Source organism: Pseudophryne corroboree, chromosome 7 (assembly GCF_028390025.1).
Source record: "Pseudophryne corroboree isolate aPseCor3 chromosome 7, aPseCor3.hap2, whole genome shotgun sequence".
Taxonomy (NCBI): Eukaryota; Metazoa; Chordata; class Amphibia; order Anura; family Myobatrachidae; genus Pseudophryne; species Pseudophryne corroboree.
Window position 1 is genome coordinate 48,744,320 of NC_086450.1, and position 27,191 is coordinate 48,771,510.

General features: G+C 42.5%; 2 long non-coding RNA genes across 2 annotated transcripts; both read right to left on the reverse strand.

Moving 5' to 3' along the window:
- Nucleotides 1–18,478: 18,478 nt before the first annotated feature.
- On the reverse strand, nucleotides 18,479–19,661 carry LOC134943350 (uncharacterized). Its single transcript, XR_010181488.1, has 3 exons — nucleotides 19,592–19,661; nucleotides 19,305–19,518; nucleotides 18,479–18,706 (listed from the first exon to the last, which is right to left on the reverse strand). It is a non-coding gene; the product is annotated as an uncharacterized LOC134943350 (long non-coding RNA).
- Nucleotides 19,662–24,036: 4,375 nt separating this feature from the next.
- On the reverse strand, nucleotides 24,037–25,225 carry LOC134943351 (uncharacterized). The gene is made up of 3 exons (XR_010181489.1): nucleotides 25,150–25,225; nucleotides 24,863–25,076; nucleotides 24,037–24,264 (listed from the first exon to the last, which is right to left on the reverse strand). It is a non-coding gene; the product is annotated as an uncharacterized LOC134943351 (long non-coding RNA).
- Nucleotides 25,226–27,191: the final 1,966 nt, after the last annotated feature.

Below are 27,191 nucleotides of genomic sequence, written 5' to 3' on the forward strand. Positions count from 1 at the left end.
CTAATACACATCCCCCACCTTCCATCGGGGCCCCCTGTGTTAAGTGCCCCGGGCATGTTGAATACCGTCCTGCCCACTGTTTTTGTGTCCACAGCCATTGGGTTCTATTCATGAAGCAGTGAAAAGTATGGAGAAGTGAGCCAGTGGAGAAGTTGCCCATGGCAACCAATCAGCATTGAAGTAACATTCATAATTTGCATACTATACAATTGTACGGAGCAGCTGATTGGTTGCCATTGGCAACTTCTCCACAGGCTCATTTCTCCACTCTTTTCACTGTTTCATGAATAGACCCCATTGTCTTTACAATCTAGACTCCATGGCCTATATTTACTAAAAATCCGAGTTTGCCCAATCCGGAAATTCACTAAGCACCAATCTCGGCAGTGTTTGGACTATTCGTAATGGTTTGATTTGCAAAGTTCAGAAATACGAATGAATAGGCCATCGGTCAAACGCGGCGGTTATTTCATACAATACGGGAATTCACTATTCATTCGTATTTGGGTGTTAGTCTCTGAGTGCTCAAATGCGGTCGTATTTTTTCGCGAATCGTTAAAAAAAGCAGCAAAAAAATAGACCTGCTTTTTTCAGGCGTGTTTACATGTGTACAAGCAGACAAACAATTTGGAAGCTGCTCAATCATACCTGGAGATAATTATATATCAGGTGCTGGAAGGGGGAGGGGTCATAGACAGACAAACAAAGAGGAAGTGGGGTGCAAATCCCCACCCCCAAATTCCCTTCCGCACACTGAAAATTACCTGTAACCATCCCTGAATCTATCTGGTAATAAAATTCAGAGAATTTGTCACAAATGTTTGCAAACACATGTTTAAGCTGCTGGCCACTTCACGGCTTCTCTGGTACAGCAGTCCTAACTACTTAATAGCAGTGCCCACATTGGGCCATGTAATTTGTCACAGTACGCCTCATGATAAAGGTCAATACTAAAACATTTCCAGACAGAGAGCTAACTTACCAGGGAGCCACCCCCAGGATCTCCCATTGGCACTACAAGGAACAGCATGCCTTCCAAATGCTGCTCCCATTCAATGCCTCATGCTCACAAGCAGACAAACAATTTGGAAGCTGCTCAATCATACCTGGAGATAATTATATATCAGGTGCTGGAAGGGGGAGGGGTCATAGACAGACAAACAAAGAGGAAGGGGGGTGCAAATCCCCACCCCCAAATTCCCTTCCGCACACTGAAAATTACCTGTAACCATCCCTGAATCTATCTGGTAATAAAATTCAGAGAATTTGTCACAAATGTTTGCAAACACATGTTTAAGCTGCTGGCCACTTCACGGCTTCTCTGATACAGCAGTCCTAACTACTTAATAGCAGTGCCCACATTGGGCCATGTAATTTGTCACAGTACGCCTCATGATAAAGGTCAATACTAAAACATTTCCAGACAGAGAGCTAACTTACCAGGGAGCCACCCCCAGGATCTCCCATTGGCACTACAAGGAACAGCATGCCTTCCAAATGCTGCTCCCATTCAATGCCTCATGCTCACAAGCAGACAAACAATTTGGAAGCTGCTCAATCATACCTGGAGATAATTATATATCAGGTGCTGGAAGGGGGAGGGGTCATAGACAGACAAACAAAGAGGAAGGGGGGTGCAAATCCCCACCCCCAAATTCCCTTCCGCACACTGAAAATTACCTGTAACCATCCCTGAATCTATCTGGTAATAAAATTCAGAGAATTTGTCACAAATGTTTGCAAACACATGTTTAAGCTGCTGGCCACTTCACGGCTTCTCTGATACAGCAGTCCTAACTACTTAATAGCAGTGCCCACATTGGGCCATGTAATTTGTCACAGTACGCCTCATGATAAAGGTCAATACTAAAACATTTCCAGACAGAGAGCTAACTTACCAGGGAGCCACCCCCAGGATCTCCCATTGGCACTACAAGGAACAGCATGCCTTCCAAATGCTGCTCCCATTCAATGCCTCATGCTCACAAGCAGACAAACAATTTGGAAGCTGCTCAATCATACCTGGAGATAATTATATATCAGGTGCTGGAAGGGGGAGGGGTCATAGACAGACAAACAAAGAGGAAGGGGGGTGCAAATCCCCACCCCCAAATTCCCTTCCGCACACTGAAAATTACCTGTAACCATCCCTGAATCCTTGTAGTGCCAATGGGAGATCCTGGGGGTGGCTCCCTGGTAAGTTAGCTCTCTGTCTGGAAATGTTTTAGTATTGACCTTTATCATGAGGCGTACTGTGACAAATTACATGGCCCAATGTGGGCACTGCTATTAAGTAGTTAGGACTGCTGTATCAGAGAAGCCGTGAAGTGGCCAGCAGCTTAAACATGTGTTTGCAAACATTTGTGACAAATTCTCTGAATTTTATTACCAGATAGATTCAGGGATGGTTACAGGTAATTTTCAGTGTGCGGAAGGGAATTTGGGGGTGGGGATTTGCACCCCCCTTCCTCTTTGTTTGTGTGTTTACATGTGTTGCAGCTCAAAAATCAATCACACCTGAATACGGATGCTTATAAAAGGATGTTAGGCCCAATTCAATACACCTACACTCAGAAATGGCAGCAGGACTGTGGGCCAGTGATCTTTTGTGTGCTGTGGGATTCCTCAGACTCAGACATCAGCCTGTAATTAACCAGGGCCAACAAACTTGTCAAAGTCAGAAAAATATCTCTATGCACACTACCATATTTGCACCTCACACAGGTCCGTGCTGCGCATGCGTGCGCTCTCCCGTACGTGCGCATACTCACAGTCGCGGGCACCCGCAGGCGCACGGTATGCGTATTTACGGTAGAGTTTATGTGATCGTAGCGTGCGACTCAATCGTTACATATTTTCACTATATAATGTATTTTGTAGATCATGGTCCCTTTGATAGATTCTGAAAGTTTAGTTAACATAGCATGTTCCTGAACAGAGAGATCCCTCTTTGTATTGTACGAAGGGTCTAACAGGGGTCATACAGTGGTGTTTGGTACCCATCGGAAGAGTATTTAAATAGCAATATTCCGGTGTTGGTTTGGAGCGGATTAATCGCTCGTGCGAATAGTTATGGACATAAGAAGTTTATGTCCATTTACTATTATTTGTTCTTATTTAGTCATGCGGCGGGAAACTCAGTGTCCCACCCACCTGAACAGTTGGAAGCAGTCACAGCCCACCTGTATGAATCAACCTATGACCTTTGGTTATAATGCGAAGCCGAATTCCTGTGTCCAATGAACAATGAGATTGTAGGGACCATTGAATTGCATTGTGTGTGGGGCATAAATAGGCAGGCCGACCATATCCAGCTCTCTCTCTTCAACGGTTCTCATTGCTGATAATCGGGAGCTGGATATCGAGGCGCATGCGATCGTTTCCCCTTGTGCGTAAGTGTTTCTCCGCAACTATATTGATCTTCTTGTTATTGTGGGCCAATTTCTCTCTCTCTCTCTCCCCTCCTCTTTCTCTCTTATTTTCTCTTAAATAGTAATTGTATTATATTTCCTGTGTAGTTATCTGGTTAGGTAGTCTATGTTATATTGTAGTGTATGATTTGTATTTGTATTAATTCTTTTGCAAGTATATCATTCAAAATATATATATTAGGCGTTGGACCCTAAGCCCAGGTATCTGTGTAATTCTTATAGTGTTTAGTATTCTCAGAGCGTCGGTGACGCTCAAACAGCTTGTAAGTTAATAAGGTTACACTAGGTTGCATCTACACCCTATCTCTACACTAAGGTTTTACAGCATACTGCATTGTTTATGGTTTAGATACAAAGGTTTAACATTGTGAGCGTCAGCGCCGCTGGTGATCTCCTCATGGTCCCGAGCGTCCGCTACGCTATAACGAATCATTACGTTAGTCAGCAGCCAATAGCGTGCCTGCCAGTGATCTCTTGGCCGTGAGCGAACGTGACGCTTGAGCGTCTCGACTACGGCTAAGCGATTGTTACGCAACGTGCGTACCCTTATGGTATTTCATACGTAGATAGCGTACAGTGTTCTTAGACCTCATAAAGGGTATTATATAAGATAAATATTTAGCTTTATCAATTGGCGGCTCGCCCGTCCTTCACATATCTGCACTAGGTAATTTCAGCAGACATTATCCAGCAGCAAAGGGCGGGAGATCATATTCCTCGTAGTGCTGTTTGGATAAGCGTCTGCTTCTCTTAGTAAAGGGTGCTGAAGGAATCCGGGAACCGGAGGTAAGAACAACACGCTAGTCTCTTTTAAAACTGTTTATTTTTCTGTCTTGCGTACACACGCACGCACATATATATCTGCATTTCTTTTTTTCATTTGTGTATTTTCGTATATCACTCTCCTGTTTGCCAGTTTTATAGTTGATAAACGTGCTAAGAGAGATTTGCCGCTATTTAATAGTTTAAGAGTAAAGGTAATATAGTTAAAGTATAGACAAACACACAGCTGTGCCTAAGAGACAAGGCGAAGTCAGTGTGGTGCGTGGTAGATGATAAAGGATCATCTACATTGATAAACGTATAAATTGTGTTACGGTGGATCTTTGCTTTGCGTACACGTGTCTCTAACAAAGGACTGAGACTTGTGTACGCAATCCAAAGGCCGACGCACGCAGCGTATATTACGCAACGGAGCGTACGGGTACGCCCACGTAACTCAAATCACAAGTGTTAATTTTTTTTTTCCAACGCGATAAATAGCGCAACGCGGTAAGTAACGCAACAGGCGATAAATCGCGCAAATCTATTTTAACATTCAAAATTTAAATTAATAGATCCTTCTCCTAATTTGTAACACATCTGGTCTAAAGAGAAATTTCTGCGCAGAAATAGAAATAGAAACAAAAGTGTATATGTGGTGAGTGAGTGTTTGTTTTTACAATTTTGAGGTTGAACCACAAGAAAAGTCGAGTTCTCGTGAGGTACATGCGTGTAAGTGACGTACATGGTGGCTAGGGAGGCATCCCTGGTTAAAACATACAATTTGAGCATTAGAGTGTAGCAGACCAGGAGGTCATACTGTAACAGACCAGGAGGTCATAGCAGACCAGCAGGTTCAGGTACAGCAGACAAGGAAGTCCGCTATACAGTCCACAGGCACAACACCAAGAAAGGGTTGGTGCAACACCCATATAGGCCATACAAGCTCTGGCTGAAGGAATTCGCAGCCGCAATTTTCGATTCCACTGGTCGCTCCGTACATAAGATTAGTTGCTTATGTGCTGAACGATTGTACCGCACGTAATTGTGTGCATTAGTAAACCTGACCGGTACTATTTGTGTACGAAGGTCATAAACGCTATTTGTACATTCTAACGTGATTTGTGTAATTTTTTTTTATTTTAAGGGAGGTTCGCTGCTCACTCAGGAACTATCCAACAACCAATAGTTACTGGAAAGAGTAAGTGTTCTTCGGATCACCCTCACAGGTTCCAGTAAATAGAGGTTCAGGTCGCAGGGGCCCTAGGTCGAGTACGCCAGCACCATATCGGTGTGATCAGGTCGTATTGGTCGGCGTGGGCGAGTGAGTGGGGTACTCGGTAAACCGCCACCGTCAGCCTATTTTGAACATTTTGGTTTGCGTAAGGGTTGGTTGAATAAAGCAACACCTTCAAACTATGGGGGCCACTTGTTCAGGTAGGGGGCGATCAACCTCGGTTCGGGTTGATTCAGTGAACCGACCAGTCAGGTCGGCAAGATACGTAATGTGTGAGAAATACGGAAGTCACACAGAAGCTTTATGTGATGAATGGGAGAGAATGACGGTACATGACGGGGAGAAATTCCCAAGAGTAGGTAGCTTCAGCACAGAAGTGTTAACGAATTTAAGGAGAAGGATATGTCTCATTAAATCAGCCAAGAGACGAATCAAACATTATGATTATTTACAGTTGTGGCAACAGGAGGGTGACATACAGAGAGGATTGGCTCAGGCGGCGGGATCTGGCTCGATCAGAAAACTGATAGCCACGGCCCCACCGCCACCATATATATCGGGAGAAAAATTGGTTGCGGAGAATGACGCACTAAGGTGTAACACACAAACACTTAGCAACTGTGTAAATGTTAAAGATAATGTTAACCAATTAACCAATGCAAGTATTAACCCGTGCAAGTTGTACCCTGTTTTGAACTTTCCTCAGGAGTGTGATCAAGAGGACGAATCGGCAACAATTTCAGCGCTCTCTCTAGCAGCCACCATAGCAGAGACCACAGTAGGCACAGCTCAACCCCCGAGATTAGTAACAAAGGCCCCTAGCGGAGGGATAGGTGAGGTCGTATCAACGGGTAAGTACGGCACCATACACTATGCTGAAACTATTTCACCACAGCCTGTAGAATCTACACAGGATGAGGTTGTTAGAGTTAATCCTGTTAAGGTAATAGTAGTTCCAAATGGGAAAACAGACACTTCAGGAGTCACTCCTGTTAGGAACATTGCCATGTACAGCCCATTTTCCCGAATGGAATTAAGGACCATAGTGTCGGAATTCCCTGACCCTAGAAAAGACTTAGTTGCCAGCCAAAAGTACATCAGAGACCTAGGTAACACGTTAGAGCCCAACAACAAAGACTGGCAGATATTGCTGAGAGCATGTTTACCCTCCAATGTCGACGCAGCTCAATTTTTAGCTGACTGTGGATTAGATCAGGATGTACCTCTTACAGATGTGTACAACAAAGACAATGTAAAAAGAATAAGCTTACAGTTAAAAGAGTATTTCCCAGCCGTAGTTAAATGGAACAAAATATTCTCCATTAAACAGAAGGAGTCAGAAACAGCTGCAGAATATTTTCACAGAGCATTATCAGAAATGGCAAAATACACAGGCATAGAGGACATTAAAACAAACATAAACCATCGAGAAGTAGCAGTATCGGTACTGATGGATGGTTTAAAAGAGTCATTGAAGACTAGGGTACAGACCACACAACCATGTTGGCGAGGTCTGTCTGTGGCTACTTTGAGAGAGGCTGCTATTGATCACGATAGGAACATCACCAGACACAGGGAACAACAAGGTGATAAATTAATGTCAGTAAGTATACAGGCCCTGACCACAAGGCAGCCTTTGTTTATATCACCAAACCCTGTGGGTAAGTCAAGTGTGGTTACTTGTTATTCTTGTCATAAACAGGGACACATGGCACGAGATTGTAGAATGAAGAATTCACGAAACTCATACCAACCCCCTAGACAACGACACGACACACGACATTGGGAGCAAGGTCCGCAGAAACGGAGTTATGAGCCACATACAGGGGAAACAAAAAGATACCCCCCGAACAGAGACTGGCAAGCCTCTGGTAGCTCCCAATTAACTCCATCACAAGTAGTTGCTGCCAGCGGGATTCAGGGAGGTCACCATACCCAATAGGGGTGTGGTCATACCTGTAATCTGCAGCCAGTGAAATTAATTGCAAGTCTTGGAAGTGAACCAGAAATTGCAATCAATGTAGCTGGTAAATCATTAAACTTTCTTGTAGACACAGGGGCGGCCAAATCAGTGATAAATTCGACAGTGGGCATGAGAACCACTGGTAAGACAATTCCAGCCATAGGGGTAACGGGAGTAGTCCAGCACTACCCTGTTAGCAAACCAGCCGAGATTACAGTAGGGCCTTTTTTTGCTGGCTGCATCGGCACCGACTAATCTCCTGGGAAGAGACTTACTGTGTAAAATGGGGTGCGTCATTTATTGTACTCCTGAAGGTGTATTCTTGGACATACCTGAGAATCACGCTCAGGAAGTGCGAGACATGTTAGACTCCCCGTCAAAATTAATGTCACATACCATTATGACAAATAGGACTCCCTCCCAAGTAGAAGAAATGACATCTCAGATACCAGAGTCACTTTGGACTAAAGATGGACAGGACACTGGATTAATGGCAAACGTAGCTCCGGTAGTTGTACAAGTAAAAGATGGTAGGATAGCTCCAAAAATCCCACAGTACCCTCTGAAGCCAGAGGTGGAGTTAGGAGTGTATCCCGTAATAGAGCGCTTGCTACAACAGGGCATTCTGGTAAGAACGTCCAGCACTGCCAATAGTCCCATCTTCCCTGTTAAAAAGAGTGGGGGGAGGGGTTACCGGCTAGTGCAGGATCTAAGGGGGATTAACAAAATAGTTGAGAGTCAGTTCCCCGTAGTGCCAAATCCAGCTGTCATCCTAATGCAAATCCCTCCCACTGCGAAATTTTTCACTGTTATTGACCTCTGCTCCGCTTTCTTTTCGGTACCTCTGCACCCTGACAGTCAATATTTGTTTGCATTTACATACAGAGGAGTCCAATACACATGGACTCGATTACCACAAGGATTCATAGATAGCCCAAGTATATTTTCTCAGGCTTTGCATGATTGTTTACAGTCTTTCCAACCAGTGAGTGGATCAGTATTAATACAGTACGTGGATGATCTACTACTGTGTTCTGATTCATTGGAAGCATCCCTGAAGGATACGAAACAGCTCCTGTTTCATCTTTCAGACACAGGACACAAGGTTTCCAAAGACAAGTTGCAATTATGCCAAACTAAGGTAAAATATTTGGGACACTGTTTAACACAAGGACTGAGACACCTGACCGCTGATAGAATTCAAGCAATTAGAGACATGACTCTGCCACAAACCCAGCAACAGATCAGAACATTTTTAGGAATGTGTGGGTATTGCCGTAACTGGATCCCAGGGTTTTCCATCCTAGCGTTACCCTTGCAGGAGATGGTCTCCTCAAACAAACCTGATCGGATTTCGCATACAGACGAGTCTGAGACAGCATTTGAGAGACTTAAACAGTGCCTAACGCAGGCACCAGCATTAGGTATGCCTGACTATGGGAAACCCTTTGAACTATACGGAACAGAAAGTGCTGGTTGCGCGGCAGGCGTACTAACCCAAAAGCACGGTGATGCCAGCAGGCCGGTAGCATACTACAGCGCTCAGCTAGACACGGTAGCGCGATCCCTCCCCACATGCTTGCGAAGCGTTGCTGCGATAGCATTGCTAGTAACGAAAAGCGAAGACGTCGTGCTAGGTCACAACCTCACAATTCATACACCACATGCAGTGTCAGCCTTGTTGAATTCTGCACAAACCAGAAACGTCTCATCAGCGCGGTTTACAAGATGGGAATTGGCACTAATGGCCCCCGTAAACATCACCATAAGGAGATGCAGTGCATTAAATCCTGCAACATATCTCCCAGGTGTGCCTGGACAGGCACAAAGGGTGGAGGATGAGAGTGGTGGGGAAGGAGGATTTAATACAAAGGAAGACACTCATGATTGTATGGAATATTTGACCCAAAATTTTACCGCAAGGCCTGACATCAGTGACAACCCACTGGAAGATGTAGAACTTACGTTCTACACGGACGGTAGTTGTCATAGACAGTCAGACTCGGGAGACTTGTGTACTGGATACGCAGTCGTAGATGACCAAGGCACCATAGAAGCGGAACCGCTAGGCCCACCTCACTCAGCCCAGGTTGCTGAACTGGTCGCCCTAACCAGAGCATGTGAATTGGCTAAGGGCAAATCAGCCAATATCTACACCGACTCTAGATACGCATTCGGGGTAGTCCATGATTTCGGAGCCCTATGGCGCCTCAGAAATTTCATGACGGCAGCTGGTACACTGGTAGCGCATGCAGCTCACATAAAAAGGCTTCTAACAGCGATACAGGAACCCGATAGAGTGGCTGTTATCAAATGTAAAGCACACACATATAGCCAAGACCCAGTATCACTTGGTAACAGCCGAGCAGACGAAGCTGCTAAATTAGCAGCTGCTACCCCCAGACAGACAGACACCACACAACTGATGGTATTTAATACCATCAACACACAGAAGTTGTGTGAGATGCAAAATTTGTGTTCCACACAGGAAAAGGCAGTCTGGAAGGCAAAGGGATATGGTCAGGAGTCCTCAGGACTCTGGACGGATGGACACGGTAAACCAGTGGCCCCCAAAGCATACCTTCCATGCTTAGCTGAGGCAGCTCACGGGCTGACTCATCTGGGCAAGGAAGGGATGTGCAAGTTGGTAAGAGCATATTGGTGTGCCCCAGGATTTTCTTCTCATGCGAGTAAAAAGGCAATGTCATGCCTTACCTGTCTGAGAAAGAACATTGGAAAGGCAATACCTACAGAACCATCTCATATCCCACCTGCCGGTGGCCCTTTCCAGGTAATACAGATTGACTTTATTCAATTACCCCCTTGTCGAAATTTGAAATATGTACTTGTTTGTATAGATGTTTTCTCAAATTGGGTCGAAGCATTTCCGGCGGCCACAAATACCGCTATGTTTACTGCTAAGAAAATTGTGCAGGAATTTGTATGTAGATATGGTATCCCTAGAATTGTCGAAAGTGATAGGGGTACCCATTTTACAGGTGATGTCTTTCAAGGAATGTGTAAATTGGTGGGAATTGATAGCAAGCTGCACACTCCATACCGTCCACAGGCGAGTGCGAAAGTGGAAAGAGTGAACAGCACTATTAAAAATAAACTGAGTAAAGTGATGGCAGAGACAGGATTGACATGGCCAGAAGCTTTACCCATTGTACTGTACAGCATCAGAACCACTCCCAGGTCCCCTCTTAATCTGTCTCCCTTTGAAATCTTGTTTGGTCGACAACCGCATGTTATGATTAACCCTCAGGATGATTTGAAGTGTAACAATGAAGTGACTGTAAAATACTTGATTAACATGAGTAAACAGTTGAGGAATCAAAATGATAATCTGAAGTTAGTGATTCCTGATTTACCAGATAGTAATTGTCATGACATTGAACCTGGGGATTATGTAATGATACAGAATTTTCTACGCTCAGGTTGCCTTATTGACAGATGGGAAGGACCATACCAGGTCTTATTGACTAGCACTACAGCATTGAAGGTTGCTGAGAGAGAGACTTGGGTTCATTCGTCCCACTGTAAAAAGGTTGCTGATCCAGAGAGGTCCCGTGATAAGGAACAGACGGTAGAGGTTGTATCACTGGAGTGTCTGTTCCAGGAAGATTGAGGCGGCACCTGAGCATTGAAAATCACAAGACCAAAAGCAGTTGTCGATCCCCTGTTCCCTTTTATTGTTTTTCTCCAACTTCCCATCCCCTCTCCTTCAAATTATTTTTTCCCCCTTCTCATTCTTCTCCGTTTCCTCCTACAAGATGGACTTGCCCCAAGAGACTGTGATCCGGATTTTCCTGTTGACCATGATGTTGACCAGAGCAGTCTGTTCCGGCGAGAGTACCATGGAGGTCGAGAGAGGTTCTGGAATGGGTTCTGATGACAGAGATGGAGGCATAGTTTTCCAAGAACAACATAATCAACAAGCAAAGGCGAGTATCAGAAAACGATCCGATAGCATTGACCATAGAAGGAATTGTGAAGGATTGTTAGCTGAAGAAAACTGTATCTGTCGGCTCTGTAACAATGTCATTGAGGATGGGTGCATAAAGAAATGCCAATCCAGTTTTAATATCCATATGGACCGGCATCCATTGAGTGACTATCACTCCTTAGTGGGTAGTGTGTTAAATAAAACAGATTGTTGGGTATGCTCTCAAGTACCTCAAGGTCATAGCAAATCAGGGCTAGTACCATTTCCTTTAACGTTAGGGGAGGTACTTGAGTTAAGTGGTGGGAGACCGGTGGACAGGAGGTTTAATATCTCCAGCCCTCCTAGTTTGAAGCTCCACCAATACCATGTGGATAGGTCCCTATTATGTTTTAACATCTCCAATCCCCGAAAGCCGGGAAATTGGGAAGTGTCATGGAGTAATCAAACCATGACCTTTTCGCATAGAGCAGATAGAATGCCTACAGATACAGAGCTTATACGCCACATAGCCAGTAGAGGAAAATCTTTCCGGTATAGGTATACCTTAGGAAATAGGATTACGAGAGTTGGAGAGGTATCACCAGGATACTGTGCACATATCGTACAACCTGATACGTGTACTAAGCAGATGGAAGAATTAGGGTTAGGAGATTTCACATGGAAGGTGTGTAATATGGTTATGTCCTACTCCGTCCCATATGTTCTCCCCGATGATGCATATTTCATATGCGGGAGAAAGGCGTATAAGTGGCTTGCCCCAAACTCTGAAGGATTGTGTTATATTGGAAAAGTACTGCCTGAAGTAATGACTGTATCACATGACAAAATGAAAGACATACACCGTGTTGCCCAAACTCCTTATACTCACACCCATTACGAGCACGTAGTTAAACGGCACCTGATAGAAAGAACAGAGCATCCGGCCTCTGACATGATCCATGAATCCACCGGGATTCAGTTTCTAATCACGTTAGACATCACTCGCACCGCTAGAGGAGTGTTGAATTATAAATACATATCTGCGCTCGCCAATTTGTTAGATAATATCACTGAAATGTATGATGACACGTTTAGGTATACTGGAAGAGAACTTCAGGCTTATAAAACAGAACTGGTACAGCATAGAATGGTTCTTAATTACCTCACAGCAGTGACAGGCGGATATTGTGTCACACTGGCAACACAATACGGCGTGAAATGTTGCACATATATTACGAATAGCACCGAGGACCCGGTCGAGGTCATAGACCAAAAGATGGACGATATTCTCCAACTGAAGTGGGAATTTCGCAGGAGACACAATCTCACTCTTGCTGCTGTAGGTAATGAGCTGACTGGTTGGGTGTCATGGTTGAACCCGCGAAATTGGTTCTCTGGTTTAGGAGACTGGGCTCAAGGAGTCATAATGGATGTTGGGAAGTTTCTCCTATGTATCTTAGGTGTCATCATAACGATTGGTTTGATATTTAGATGCGGTCAGGCTTTAATGAGGTGCAATCGTCGTACTAGGGTAATGAGTTTAAGGAGCAAGGAAACTGTAATTCCAATGGACTTGATTTATGACCCAAATGTAGAAACAATGATGTGATGAAAATGCGATTTCTACGGTCCGTTTTTTTCACCTGTTTTTCCGTTTCCTCCAAGGTAAAAAGACCCACTTGGACGAGGAATTTGATGAGCCGATATACAGACAACAGAGAGATTAAAGAAGAAGTTTTGACAACCTGATACACAGATTTTTGATGAACTATGCCATGGATCCCCAGTTTCCCTAGAAATTTTAAAATTACGCTAGCCCAACACTTTTGTAAATCTATGGACATTGACAGCTTTTGCTCGCACCTTATGGGCAAAAGCACAAAGAAGACTGCATTCAACAGACACCAAACAAGACCTCAATCGACGAATGTACATTTACCTGACATAGAATACCACCGTATTTACCGTAATTATGTCTTTTTTTTCATTTCTACAACCCTCAGGTAAATGACACACATAGTCGATAGGGAATACAGGCACAGATATCAGCAATCACACATCTCCCCCATTCATGTATCATCAACTAAAATGTGCTCCCCCATTTTGTTACAACCAAAGCCGAAAAGAGCTCGGTAAAGTTTGACAGCCCATCCACAGACCCGTACCACGGGATAAGAAGGAATTCAAATGTATACTTCGCAATACCTCGAAGCTTGATTTAAAACACGTACGGCACGATGATACATGACCCCCAAGCACGGATTCATACACATATGCTTCTGCTATCTCACTAGGTCATACCCTTTTCCTACCTTATCCTCTCCTCCCCTACCCAACCATGTAAATGTATTAACCCCTGACATATATTTTTCTCTTTTTGAAATGTTTTAGAAGGTGGCAGTTATTGTTGACTGCCAAAGGGTGGACTGTCAAAGTCAGAAAAATATCTCTATGCACACTACCATATTTGCACCTCACACAGGTCCGTGCTGCGCATGCGTGCGCTCTCCCGTACGTGCGCATACTCACAGTCGCGGGCACCCGCAGGCGCACGGTATGCGTATTTACGGTAGAGTTTATGTGATCGTAGCGTGCGACTCAATCGTTACATATTTTCACTATATAATGTATTTTGTAGATCATGGTCCCTTTGATAGATTCTGAAAGTTTAGTTAACATAGCATGTTCCTGAACAGAGAGATCCCTCTTTGTATTGTACGAAGGGTCTAACAGGGGTCATACACTGGTGTTTGGTACCCATCGGAAGAGTATTTAAATAGCAATATTCCGGTGTTGGTTTGGAGCGGATTAATCGCTCGTGCGAATAGTTATGGACATAAGAAGTTTATGTCCATTTACTATTATTTGTTCTTATTTAGTCATGCGGCGGGAAACTCAGTGTCCCACCCACCTGAACAGTTGGAAGCAGTCACAGCCCACCTGTATGAATCAACCTATGACCTTTGGTTATAATGCGAAGCCGAATTCCTGTGTCCAATGAACAATGAGATTGTAGGGACCATTGAATTGCATTGTGTGTGGGGCATAAATAGGCAGGCCGACCATATCCAGCTCTCTCTCTTCAACGGTTCTCATTGCTGATAATCGGGAGCTGGATATCGAGGCGCATGCGATCGTTTCCCCTTGTGCGTAAGTGTTTCTCCGCAACTATATTGATCTTCTTGTTATTGTGGGCCAATTTCTCTCTCTCTCTCTCCCCTCCTCTTTCTCTCTTATTTTCTCTTAAATAGTAATTGTATTATATTTCCTGTGTAGTTATCTGGTTAGGTAGTCTATGTTATATTGTAGTGTATGATTTGTATTTGTATTAATTCTTTTGCAAGTATATCATTCAAAATATATATATTAGGCGTTGGACCCTAAGCCCAGGTATCTGTGTAATTCTTATAGTGTTTAGTATTCTCAGAGCGTCGGTGACGCTCAAACAGCTTGTAAGTTAATAAGGTTACACTAGGTTGCATCTACACCCTATCTCTACACTAAGGTTTTACAGCATACTGCATTGTTTATGGTTTAGATACAAAGGTTTAACATTGTGAGCGTCAGCGCCGCTGGTGATCTCCTCGTGGTCCCGAGCGTCCGCTACGCTATAACGAATCATTACGTTAGTCAGCAGCCAATAGCGTGCCTGCCAGTGATCTCTTGGCCGTGAGCGAACGTGACGCTTGAGCGTCTCGACTACGGCTAAGCGATTGTTACGCAACGTGCGTACCCTTATGGTATTTCATACGTAGATAGCGTACAGTGTTCTTAGACCTCATAAAGGGTATTATATAAGATAAATATTTAGCTTTATCAAACTGAACATGGTCAGCAGGTTGTACAGGTTCCGCAGAGGCTGCACAGGCCTCGTTTTTTTAGGGGGCGTTTAAACTTGAACGCATTGTCCGATGATAAGGTCATTACAGATGTTCCGTCGAAATCGTAACAATATTTTCCGTCTGTATGACCTTGTCAAACTGGGCCTAGACCCTGAGACAGCACGCTCTCGCTCTGTCTCAGGCCTGCACAAACTCCTGGCTGCGTTGCACTTTATGGCTACTGGTAGCTTTCAGGCTGTGTCTGGGGATGTCATAGGAATCTCACAGCCCTCATTTTCGAGAATATTAACACAGGTGATGTATACCTAACTACCTCTTCTTTTTTTTTTTTTTTTTAATTTCTCGGTGGACAGTTCTGTCCTGAAATCTCATGTTTATTGTTCTTTCAAATATACACACAGGTGTTGGCTGTTTTACAGCCCCACATCGATGCCTCAATCTGCTTCCCTACCCAGGAGTCTCATTGGCATGCCGTCAGGGTAGATTTCTATGAGCTGGCTGGCATGCCCAATGTGCTTGGAGCCATAGATTGCACACACATTCAGCTAAGACCACCTAGGGGCAGGCAGCACATATATACTAATCGCCATCAAGAACACTCCACAAATGTGCAGGTGGTTTGTGATGCAAATCTCAAAATAATGAGTGTTGTTGCTGGTTACCCTGGGGGCTGCCATGACTCCTTCATCCTCAGTCAGTCATCCCTCTTTGATAAGTTTAAGGACGGACAAATGCCAGATGGATGGCTGCTGGGTATGCAATTTGATATGTGTAGGCCTGCGTATACTTTGTCCAAATACAGGGGCAGATATATTAACCTGTAGAAGGCATAAGGAAGTGAGAAACCAGTGATATGTGCAAGGTGATAAAGGCACCAGCCAATCAGCTCCAATATGTAAATGAACATTTAGGAACAGATTGTCCGCTGCCTGTATTACCTTGCACATATCACTGGTTTATCACGTCCTTATGCCTTCTACAGGTTAATACATCTGCCCCACAGTGTGTTACTTATGTGTTGCTGTATCTTAACATGAATCACGTTACTATATCTGTCTTTTAGGTGATGGAGGATATGGCTGTTTCTCTTGGCTTCTAACTCCATTGTCCCGACCTGATACCCCTGCTGAACACAATTACAATCATGCACATAAGTCCACGCGGAATGTGATAGAAAGATGTTTTGGTGTGCTGAAATCTAGGTTTCGGTGTCTGGATAAGTCTGGTGGCCTTTTGTTGTATAGTCCCTGAAGGTGACTCAAATTGTGTTCTGCTGCTGCTTTCTTCATAACATGTGTTTGCAACAACATCTGCCACATGTTGAGGAGGAGGACGAGGAGGAGGATGAAGAAAGCAGCCAGCAAGCAGAGGAATTAGAGACATCTGGTGATACTTGGAGTACAGATGTAGGGAGGCAGGTTAGGCAAGAGCTCATCACTCGCTATTTCTAAGGTAAGTTTGGTGTGCCTATTTCATTTGTTGTGTAATCATAAATAGATGTTGGCTCATTTTTATTGTAAAAACCATTACTCAGAATGTGTCTGTCTCCTTGAGACATACAAACATACCCTCGCTTTATGCAAAACTAATGTCGCATGTGTATTGTGTTTATTTTAAAAATCAAAGCAACAGATTATGAGTGGCATGCATTAAGTCTGGATAAGTGTTAATAAACTTGCACTGATAATTTATTACAAGCACACATAATCCACATAGTAATTTATTTAGTATTTTACTTTATGATTGTGTGTAACGTCCTAATGCACAGGTTCTCAAACTCGGCCCTCAGGACCCCACACAGTGCATGTTTTGCAGGTAACCCAGTAGAAGCACAAGTGTATGAATTACTCACATACACATTTTAAAAGGTTCACAGGTGGAGCTAATTATGTCACTTGTGATTCTGTGAGGAGACCTGCAAAACATGCACTGTGTGGGGTCCTGAGGGCCGAGTTTGAGAACCTGTGTTCTAAATAAACAGTCCTCAACATATAATATGTTAGCCTTGAGGAATACATGTGTCCCTATGTGTGATGCTCCCTCATATTTAAGGGACACAAACTTACTCTCATCCAAAATAATTTATTTCGGAATGTTTGCTGCAGTAAACTTGCTGATTTGTAAGTAAATACACAGTTTGCCACATATATACATTATTATACACGTTTTTTTTGTGGTTAAAAATTTATTATTTTTTGGTTTCTGCATCATGTGTAATACCATTATTACTCATTTTTAACACACACAAACATGGCCCAACAATAATGACATTCATTTTGGCAATGAATTATCTCAATTCAATGACAACATATTAAAAGCTTTTTACGCAACTCAATTGTGTTATTCTTGTAATGTTGTATATAGAAGAAAGGTAAAATAGTTAACAATCACATTGTAATGTGGATTGGCTGTAGGATATGAGAATGATTGAAATCTAGAAAGCGTAATGATTAGAAAAAAATCAAGTGGTCTGGTTACTTCCTGCTAACATATATGTGGCTGCCTGGCAATGATTGTGTGTGCAGGATAGGAGAATGATTGGAATCTAGAAAGAGTAATGATTAGAAAAAAATCAAGTGGTCTGGTTACTTCCTGCTAACATGTATGTGCAGCTCCAACAACATTTCCCTCCTCCAAAAGAAAACAAAGATGGTAAAGAATAAATGTGCGTACAAATTTTATGCTGTTGTTTGTACCACTTATAATTAATGATGTTGTATAAATTGTCAAGGAGCTAAGTGTTATATATATTTTGCCAAACATACACTTACTAACTATTTTGAATTGCTTCTCAGAAATGTAAAATTTGTTTGTTTTGTGTTAATTTTTTTCGGGTGCCTGCTTGTCCTGCCCTTTGCCTTTAGCCCTGTCATGTTGTCGTGCTCTGGTGGAGTGTCTTCGTGGTGATGAGACTGGCGTGATATTTGGAGTAGTCGTACCAGAACTGCTGCTTGTTTGCTGTTGGTGCATGGATCTGAGTGTTTCATTCAGGTTAGTGAGGGTGGCATTGAGTTCACGTGTAGCAGCATTTTGATTGTCTACAATTCGGAATGAACTTTCATGAATCTTTTGATTGTTTTGAAAAATGTTCATATAACTTTGCTGTTGTCTGTGCTGTTCTTCCATTAGTCTGTGCTGTTCTTCCATTATGCGCTGTAAGTTGCCCATGAACTGTGTAATGTCTGTACGCATGAGTTCCATGGTATTGCCAATTCTGGTTGTTTGTTCATTTTGTCTACTCATGTTTCTGGTTATTCTTCTGGTGACATGGTAGGCTTGCAAACATTTGTGTCTGCCTACGCAGGCAATCTTCATTAGTGGCCTGCTGTCTAGCCCAAATTGTCCAAAACACCTGATCAGGGCCTTGTGTTACTGGTGTTGTTGGGCTGTGTTGTGGTGGTGGTGTGCTTTGCTGTGGTGGTGTACTCACAGGTGCTGGGGGGCTGATTCCTTGGCTTAATGGCTGCATTTCTAAGATAATTGTCTCCTTCATGTCACTGTGTTGCTGTTGTTGCGGAGGGATGCTGTTACCAGGACTAGAAGCTGAAATGTCGAAAAATTAGCCGTTAGCTATCCATATGTTTGATAAATGAAAACAAATCACTACACATGGAACACATGTCATTCACTGTTGCTTTCAGATATTCTGCCTAGCAACATCATCACTCATAACTTAAATACATACATATGCCTGTTTGTGGCAAATGTGTCTGGTTACTTAATTGTGAAAGCAAACACTTTAGTTTTATTGTAGATCAGACATGCTCCACCATAAAAACACATTGTAATCCATAATGTGTTACCTTATAGCTTTTCTAAAACAAACATAGTAATGTTTTTATATGTATTTGGCAATGTGAGCTCAAACACACATGTGAAAATTTGATAAACAACCTTACTATTTGCAAACATTAAACATGAGTTTCTGTTGCAGCATCTTACACACAATGTGCTACTGTATGGCTCAAGTGGACATACATATCTTTACTGGATGTGGACAAGGCCATTTTGCTTGGATTCCATTTCATGTTTTACTTACTTTGGTAAGTATATAAGTTTTTGATGTTTTGACTTAATGCGGTTAAGAAAAAGTTTGATTACGATCTAAAATTGTTTACATTTATTTCAGTTAGATACTCACAATTAAGATGAGGGGAGTGTGGATGACGTCTTGGAGGTGTATCCAAAATTTGGAGTGGGGGGACCGAACATACTGTCGATAATCTTCGTGGCGGGGTAGCCTGCTGTGGTTGGCCCTGGACATCAGACCTTGCTTTCTTTGCTGCCACAGGTTTTTTTGTGGTGATGTCTTACAGAAGTCCCACTTCTGCTGCTCCAGACTTCTTTTGATGGACCTATTAATGAAAGTGAAATTTTGTTATGGCCATTCCTTTACAAACATACCCTATACTACAATGGACACTTTACCTGCTTCCGCAGCGTCATCATCATCAGATGTGCTGGGAGTTACTGGAGGACGAGTAGTACTGCTTTTTTCAAACACTGTAAAAAAAAAACACTCATGTATCCATGCTATTGTTGATACATCCACCCATTATGCTTATAAACATGTATTCTTTAAGAAATGCTTGCTTTATTTTTAAGAAAAACATAAGGACCGGAAACAAAAAAACCACTACATAAAACAATAAACATTGTCCAATAGCCATATGCACTATGGAAAGTTCAACACAGGAAAACATGTACAGGGCACTGACATAGGCCAAAAGTAAAAATACATACATTAACAACCACAAAGACACACATCTTCATTTTGTAATGAAAGGAAAAATATTACAGATGCAATATATAAATTGCTCTGTGATGTGGCACTCCAAACACACATTACCACTATATGAGCCAAAAAAAAATAAAAAATTACACTGCAGTGTTGTGTCACGGTACAAATACAAACTCAAACTGAACATACAAATAGTGTTTTTTTAATAAATATTACATTCTGTAATTATGACATTACAGATGTAAGTGGTTTCCAAACCACTTTCCACTACTCCAGCCTCTAACATGACAACCACTGTTTTTGAAACATTGCACATGGATAACCTAAATATAAAACATAGTCCAAATTAAAAAACAAAAAATGTCCAAAAGGAAAACATTATTGCAGGACAATTCAATGACACACCAAGTCCAAACTACACATGCAAAATATACTGGAAAAAACACATGACATACAATAAAGTAAGATGTTACATTGGCTTTTGTATAAAACATTACCCAAAACAATGTATTTGCTGACACACACTTGAAGATGGGAGTAATATGCAACGTGACATGACACACATTAAAAAAAATAAAAATAAAATAAAAAATAAACTCATAGAATGTTAATGCAAATACACATGCTCACCATTCTTCCTGGGCCTATCTGAATCCCGGACATGGGTTGCAGAGACTACTTCAGGAGGTATTACACTCCGCATGGGCTCCTCATACTCCAGATATCTTGCAATATAGGGCTGGCCACCACCGGTTTTTCAAGCCGACTTCGCCTCCTTGGCCATTTTGGACTTGACACGTCGCTTTATGTCATAGTACCGTTTGCGGCACGTGTCCTCCGTCCGCTTTACCACCCCCTCACTATTGACAGCAGCACAACTTTCGCCCACAACACCGTCTTCCTCCGTGTTGGCACCTTGGCGGACTCAGGCCCAAATAGCTGCCGCTGATACTTCATCAGCTCACGCACCAATGCCACATTTTCAGCAAAACTAAACTTTACATTCCGCCCAGTCTTAGTAGTGGTGCGTGGCTGCGGAGCTGTCTGACTGTCACTATCACTGTCACTTGAGGCTGCTGTAGCAACCTCACCCACCTCCTCCACCTGACCGACCTCCTCCCCCTCACTCACACCCTCCACCTCACCCACCTCTGAGTCACACATAATTGTGTGTCTAAACACTTAACACAGAAAAAAAATAGACAAACAACACACTCCTCCACTACCACTACACAACACACACACACACACACACACACACACACACACACACACACACACACACACACACACTGACAAGGGACTATAAAGAAAAATAACTTGGACAAAAAATGAGACAAAACCACAAAAAACAAGACTACAAGAATGACAAGATGACTTTCAAACACAATACCACACTCAGAAATCGCTACCAACACTCCTCACCAAACCACAAATTCACCTACCTCCACAGCACAACCTCCCTCCTCCTCACCACTAACTAAACCCACGAGGTGCGGACGGTTTGGGGCGTATTTATATGGTTGCGCACAGACACTCCTACATCTGAAACACAACCAATCACGAACGGGGATGAAAAACAAAACTAAAAGTGAAAATGCGGCCGGGGTCTTAAAAAAACCCTGCCGCGTTTAACTTAGAAAAAATACCGGTAAAAACAACCAAAAGACGTACGCAAATGACAATGACGGCCGAGAATGGTCCAAAAAAAAACGACTGGCATCGACATCGGAAAACACAAAAACCATAAAGTCGACCTCTTCGTAACTTTGCGTATATAGGGGGTCATTCCGAGTTGTTCGCTCGGTTAATTTCTTCGCATCGCAGCGATTTTCCGCTTAGTGCGCATGCGCAATGTCCGCACTGCGACTGCGCCAAGTAAATTTGCTATGCAGTTAGGAATTTTACTCACGGTTTTTTCCTCGTTCTGGTGATCGTAATGTGATTGACAGGAAGTGGGTGTTTCTGGGCGGAAACTGGCCGTTTTATGGGTGTGTGTGAAAAAACGCTACCGTTTCGGGGGAAAACGCGGGAGTGGCTGGAGAAACGGAGGAGTGTCTGGGCGAACGCTGGGTGTGTTTGTGACGTCAAACCAGGAACGACAAGCACTGAACTGATCGCAGATGCCGAGTAAGTCTCGAGTTACTCAGAAACTGCACAGAGATGTCTTATCGCAATATTGCGAATCTTTCGTTCGCAATTTTGATAAGCTAAGATTCACTCCCGGTAGGCGGCGGCTTAGCGTGTGCAAAGCTGCTAAAAGCAGCTTGCGAGCGAACAACTCGGAATGACCCCCATAGTTTCAAAAACTTGCATGAAAATGCATCCGATACAAAACGAGTTTAAACACTACACAAACCGACTCAAACACGAATATTAGTAAATATTGCCCCATGCTGGGTGCAATAAATCCATCCGAGACCAGCGTCCCATCCGCGTGCTTTGGAGTTAACATTACCACAACACTACCTTGACACTGCTACTAAACAGCACGTGCGTCCGCATGGTCACCGCCCAGTTATTAATGCGTGTTCGCATACGTAGGCCCTAATTACTTTCTATGCCGTGTGCGCAGTATGCTGCTTCTGAAAAACACTCTTGCAACTGACTAAGGAAGCGATGTACTTAACTGTGGAGAGAGAGATAAAGTGCCAACCAATCACCAAACAGGCTGTGTTTGAAAAATGACAATTAGAAGCCGATTGGTTGGTACTTTATCTCCGTCCACTTTATCTATCACGAGACTTAGAACATCTACCCCCTAGAGTCAGGCCCTGTGACTGCTTTGTGTGTCTGCATTTGCCCTAAGTCATGCTTAACTTGGAGATGAGCAAAGATATATATATATATTACAATAATTCACACCATGCCGTTTATTTTATACTGACCACATAACAACATTGTGATCAATGCTGACTATAGGCTGCAACATGGATTTATATCAGGTCAATGGAATATAATGCTTGTTCTCTTGTATTTTTTTTCTTGTCTATTTAATAAGCCAAATAGCCTCAAGTCTATATTATGTCTTTCTGCTACTAGAATAAAGCTTTGGATGCTGATAACGCAGGCAGGAAGAGCAGGTGGTACTGTACTACTACTAGATGGCATTAGATGCATATGGAACAAGCAGGAAGAGCAGGTGGTACTGTACTACTACTAGATGGCATTAGATGCATATGCAGTGGCGTAACTAGAAATTTTTCTCCCCCAAGCCAAAAAATTCTGTAGGATATGAGAATGATTGAAATCTAGAAAGCGTAATGATTAGAAAAAAATCAAGTGGTCTGGTTACTTCCTGCTAACATATATGTGGCTGCCTGGCAATGATTGTGTGTGCAGGATAGGAGAATGATTGGAATCTAGAAAGAGTAATGATTAGAAAAAAATCAAGTGGTCTGGTTACTTCCTGCTAACATGTATGTGCAGCTCCAACAACATTTCCCTCCTCCAAAAGAAAACAAAGATGGTAAAGAATAAATGTGCGTACAAATTTTATGCTGTTGTTTGTACCACTTATAATTAATGATGTTGTATAAATTGTCAAGGAGCTAAGTGTTATATATATTTTGCCAAACATACACTTACTAACTATTTTGAATTACTTCTCAGAAATGTAAAATTTGTTTGTTTTGTGTTAATTTTTTTCGGGTGCCTGCTTGTCCTGCCCTTTGCCTTTAGCACTGTCATGTTGTCGTGCTCTGGTGGAGTGTCTTCGTGGTGATGAGACTGGCGTGATATTTGGAGTAGTCGTACCAGAACTGCTGCTTGTTTGCTGTTGGTGCATGGATCTGAGTGTTTCATTCAGGTTAGTGAGGGTGGCATTGAGTTCACGTGTAGCAGCATTTTGATTGTCTACAATTCGGAATAAACTTTCATGAATCTTTTGATTGTTTTGAAAAATGTTCATATAACTTTGCTGTTGTCTGTGCTGTTCTTCCATTAGTCTGTGCTGTTCTTCCATTATGCGCTGTAAGTTGCCCATGAACTGTGTAATGTCTGTACGCATGAGTTCCATGGTATTGCCAATTCTGGTTGTTTGTTCATTTTGTCTACTCATGTTTCTGGTTATTCTTCTGGTGACATGGTAGGCTTGCAAACATTTGTGTCTGCCTACGCAGGCAATCTTCATTAGTGGCCTGCTGTCTAGCCCAAATTGTCCAAAACACCTGATCAGGGCCTTGTGTTACTGGTGTTGTTGGGCTGTGTTGTGGTGGTGGTGTGCTTTGCTGTGGTGGTGTACTCACAGGTGCTGGGGGGCTGATTCCTTGGCTTAATGGCTGCATTTCTAAGATAATTGTCTCCTCCATGTCACTGTGTTGCTGTTGTTGCGGAGGGATGCTGTTACCAGGACTAGAAGCTGAAATGTCGAAAAATTAGCCATTAGCTATCCATATGTTTGATAAATGAAAACAAATCACTACACATGGAACACATGTCATTCACTGTTGCTTTCAGATATTCTGCCTAGCAACATCATCACTCATAACTTAAATACATACATATGCCTGTTTGTGGCAAATGTGTCTGGTTACTTAATTGTGAAAGCAAACACTTTAGTTTTATTGTAGATCAGACATACTCCACCATAAAAACACATTGTAATCCATAATGTGTTACCTTATAGCTTTTCTTAAACAAACATAGTAATGTTTTTATATGTATTTGGCAATGTGAGCTCAAACACACATGTGAAAATTTGATAAACAACCTTACTATTTGCAAACATTAAACATGAGTTTCTGTTGCAGCATCTTACACACAATGTGCTACTGTATGGCTCAAGTGGACATACATATCTTTACTGGATGTGGACAAGGCCATTTTGCTTGGATTCCATTTCATGTTTTACTTACTTTGGTAAGTATATAAGTTTTTGATGTTTTGACTTAATGCGGTTAAGAAAAAGTTTGATTACGATCTAAAATTGTTTACATTTATTTCAGTTAGATACTCACAATTAAGATGAGGGGAGTGTGGATGACGTCTTGGAGGTGTATCCAAAATTTGGAGTGGGGGGACCGAACATACTGTCGATAATCTTCGTGGCGGGGTAGCCTGCTGTGGTTGGCCCTGGACATCAGACCTTGCTTTCTTTGCTGCCACAGGTTTTTTTGTGGTGATGTCTTACAGAAGTCCCACTTCTGCTGCTCCAGACTTCTTTTGATGGACCTATTAATGAAAGTGAAATTTTGTTATGGCCATTCCTTTACAAACATACCCTATACTACAATGGACACTTTACCTGCTTCCGCAGCGTCATCATCATCAGATGTGCTGGGAGTTACTGGAGGACGAGTAGTACTGCTTTTTTCAAACACTGTAAAAAAAAACCACTCATGTATCCATGCTATTGTTGATACATCCACCCATTATGCTTATAAACATGTATTCTTTAAGAAATGCTTGCTTTATTTTTAAGAAAAACATAAGGACCGGAAACAAAAAAACCACTACATAAAACAATAAACATTGTCCAATAGCCATATGCACTATGGAAAGTTCAACACAGGAAAACATGTACAGGGCACTGACATAGGCCAAAAGTAAAAATACATACATTAACAACCACAAAGACACACATCTTCATTTTGTAATGAAAGGAAAAATATTACAGATGCAATATATAAATTGCTCTGTGATGTGGCACTCCAAACACACATTACCACTATATGAGCCAAAAAAAAATAAAAAATTACACTGCAGTGTTGTGTCACGGTACAAATACAAACTCAACCTGAACATACAAATAGTGTTTTTTTAATAAATATTACATTCTGTAATTATGACATTACACATGTAAGTGGTTTCCAAACCACTTTCCACTACTCCAGCCTCTAACATGACAACCACTGTTTTTGAAACATTGCACATGGATAACCTAAATATAAAACATAGTCCAAATTAAAAAACAAAAAATGTCCAAAAGGAAAACATTATTGCAGGACAATTCAATGACACACCAAGTCCAAACTACACATGCAAAATATACTGGAAAAAACACATGACATACAATAAAGTAAGATGTTACATTGGCTTTTGTATAAAACATTACCCAAAACAATGTATTTGCTGACACACACTTGAAGATGGGAGTAATATGCAACGTGACATGACACACATTAAAAAAAATAAAAATAAAATAAAAAATAAGCTCATAGAATGTTAATGCAAATACACATGCTCACCATTCTTCCTGGGCCTATCTGAATCCCGGACATGGGTTGCAGAGACTACTTCAGGAGGTATTACACTCCGCATGGGCTCCTCATACTCCAGATATCTTGCAATATAGGGCTGGCCACCACCGGTTTTTCAAGCCGACTTCGCCTCCTTGGCCATTTTGGACTTGACACGTCGCTTTATGTCATAGTACCGTTTGCGGCACGTGTCCTCCGTCCGCTTTACCACCCCCTCACTATTGACAGCAGCACAACTTTCGCCCACAACACCGTCTTCCTCCGTGTTGGCACCTTGGCGGACTCAGGCCCAAATAGCTGCCGCTGATACTTCATCAGCTCACGCACCAATGCCACATTTTCAGCAAAACTAAACTTTACATTCCGCCCAGTCTTAGTAGTGGTGCGTGGCTGCGGAGCTGTCTGACTGTCACTATCACTGTCACTTGAGGCTGCTGCAGCAACCTCACCCACCTCCTCCACCTGACCGACCTCCTCCCCCTCACTCACACCCTCCACCTCACCCACCTCTGAGTCACACATAATTGTGTGTCTAAACACTTAACACAGAAAAAAAATAGACAAACAACACACTCCTCCACTACCACTACACAACACACACACACACACACACACACACACACACACACACACACACACACACACATACACTGACAAGGGACTATAAAGAAAAATAACTTGGACAAAAAATGAGACAAAACCACAAAAAACAAGACTACAAGAATGACAATGACAAGATGACTTTCAAACACAATACCACACTCAGAAATCGCTACCAACACTCCTCACCAAACCACAAATTCACCTACCTCCACAGCACAACCTCCCTCCTCCTCACCACTAACTAAACCCACGAGGTGCGGACGGTTTGGGGCGTATTTATATGGTTGCGCACAGACACTCCTACATCTGAAACACAACCAATCACGAACGGGGATGAAAAACAAAACTAAAAGTGAAAATGCGGCCGGGGTCTTAAAAAAACCCTGCCGCGTTTAACTTAGAAAAAATACCGGTAAAAACAACCAAAAGACGTACGCAAATGACAATGACGGCCGAGAATGGTCCAAAAAAAACCGACTGGCAT